Below are 2,610 nucleotides of genomic sequence, written 5' to 3' on the forward strand. Positions count from 1 at the left end.
TATGTCTCTTCCCAGAATTCAGAAGGGTATAATGTGATGCAATGTCGCATTAGTAAAAATGTAGTATAAATACTATGGGTGGTATATAGTATGGCATACATTTCACACTCAAACAAATGGCAGAGGGTAAATATAGTGCTCTATATAGCAAATTGGGAGTGATCTCAGATGCAAAGCTAACATTATGATGTTCAGCAGGTATAGTATTTACCATGTTCAGTGTGTTAACATGCTAACATTCACTAATTAGCACTATTTTGCTGAATCTGTAGTTTGTTTTAATGTGTGTTTTCGATTAATTTTTAAAGTGTAACCCTGAGGGGTATTTTATTGATGTGAAGATAATAACCACTATTTGTTCTCCCAACCTTTGGCACATCCTGAAGGCCTAACCCTTTCACCTTAATGATACTTACAAGATGCAGACATCCAAATACATACACACACAAAATTCCATACTGTGTTGATTGATGATGCCCATGGTAACAGTATGAAATACACATCTAATGGTGTCTATGTAACCTCAGTTAAAAATTAAATCAGAAAAATAAACACATGTGCTGCGTATTTGTGGTTACTAAACACACTCTGACTGTGAATCTCTCCCTTTCTGACACTTGAACAAAAGCTGCTCTGTTTGAAACAAAACATCAAAATGTGCAAGAGGCCCTAGACTTCACTTGGCTTTCCCCCAAGCTCTCCAATGGCTCATCAAAGTGAAAATAAGGAAGGAACTCCTCTGTGGTTTTATGGCAAGCTCAAACATGGACTTAGCCTTTGAGAAGATGTTTGAAAAATTGCCATCTTTTCCTTTTTTTCATCCAGGGTCTGTAGCGCGAGCAGTAATTAAAGAGACATATAAGCAGGACTGTTAAAACTCATTTGAAAATCATGTACCTCCGAATAAGTAAAGATATGACTTGAGTGGACGTCCTGTGGAATCACATAAGAAGCAGCATTTATCGTCACTTAAAGCCTATCTATATTTAAAATAATAACATCCACACCTCATCTGGAGTTAATACCACTTGGCAAAACAGAGGCTCTTACAACAGCCTGCCAAACACCCATGGGTGGAGCTGATAGATCAAGACACGTTTGTTAATGTATCTGTCCCTGCATGGGTGGGTGTGAGGCAGGCGTCAGGCCAGTTAAGCAGGCAGGCAGGCAGGCCAAGGTCCCTGGGTGGCAGCGTGACAGACAGGAAGGGGTGAATAGCTGGACGAGGTGCCTGGGAACCTTGCTCAAAGAGGATGACAGCTCTATAAGTCAGACCCTGATAAAGCAGTCAGGAGTGACAATCTCTAGGCCCCAGCCAAAGCAGCGTCCGTCCTGCTCAGATAAAGTCGGACAGCCCATCCATCAGTCTGGAGACAGAGAACTGGACCGCCTCAATAGAAATGACTCAATGACCAGCCGCTACAGGAATGCAAGGAGCCTCTTGCTCTTGAGGGCCAGCAGTGGGAGGAACAAAGATGGCTGTGAAACCTCTCTGGGGGAATCATGCATAGAGATTAGTGGGAGTGTGTAACGCATAGCCTGTTAGGTGCCACGTATTTGAGTTGAAAAGGTGGAGAGGGTGGTTGACAATGGCAGGGATACGATACGTCTCTCACTGTGAAGACCACCACGGCTGCAGACATCAGGCCAACACTGGAGAACCTTCATACCATAATGAGAAAGCAATAAGCTATGAAGAACTGCACATTTCACACAATGCATTCCGCATGTCAAGTCTGCACAGAAGAGGACAAAGCCTGCGTCATGGGGAAATGAAAGAAAATACCATCTCCCGAGTTTCATTTTAAAAGGATGTGTGACTACATCATAATACAAAGTTTCTAACCGAATAGAGGATGTGATTTTAGATAACGGCCACATATATGCGCATAAATATCCCTTTTGAAATTAGATTTACTGTACTGTAAACGTAATTGTTCAGTGCAAACACCTAACCTAACACCTAGCTTGTCTGTATGGACAACCTCTCTCTAATCCTCCCTGTCTGTCCTCACACAGCTTTGTGTTGTGGTCTAAAGCCAAGAACATGTCTGCGTATTGCTCCAAAGAAAATATAACCAATTTCCCAAGAACAAACAATAATTTCCCTCTCCTGTTTACTTAGAATTAGCTTCTTGGAGTTCCACGTGATAAGCGTGGGGCAGGAGGGTTGAATTGGTTGAGGACCGAGCTAAATATGGTCTGATTCTGCTGCAAGATATCAATATTTTCCAAGTGTCAAATTAATTTTAATTCACAAATGTCCAAAAAACAATGTATTATGTCTTTCTGGAGCCAGAGAGGTTAACTTCCAATAAAATGAGCTCATTGTTTGTCTCAGTGTTTACAGTGGCTGGTTAAAGGTAAAGTCAGCGATTCTGATCCAATATACTTTATGTCAAATTCAGCAAATATCTCCTTATGGTCTGCTAGCTGTCTAATCTGTGTGTGTATTGAAAAAAGATCTGCATTGGCTCTGTAAATGGGCAAGTACATATGCCAGTCAGCAGCAGGGGGTGTTCATGCTCGTGCAAAGGATAGGCCAATTCACATAGAAAATGTTTTTTCAAGGAACAGATATGCTTCCATTTTATTAAATGTATCGATCCA

The sequence above is a fragment of the Scomber japonicus genome, chromosome 3, assembly GCF_027409825.1.
Source record: "Scomber japonicus isolate fScoJap1 chromosome 3, fScoJap1.pri, whole genome shotgun sequence".
Taxonomy (NCBI): domain Eukaryota; kingdom Metazoa; phylum Chordata; class Actinopteri; order Scombriformes; family Scombridae; genus Scomber; species Scomber japonicus.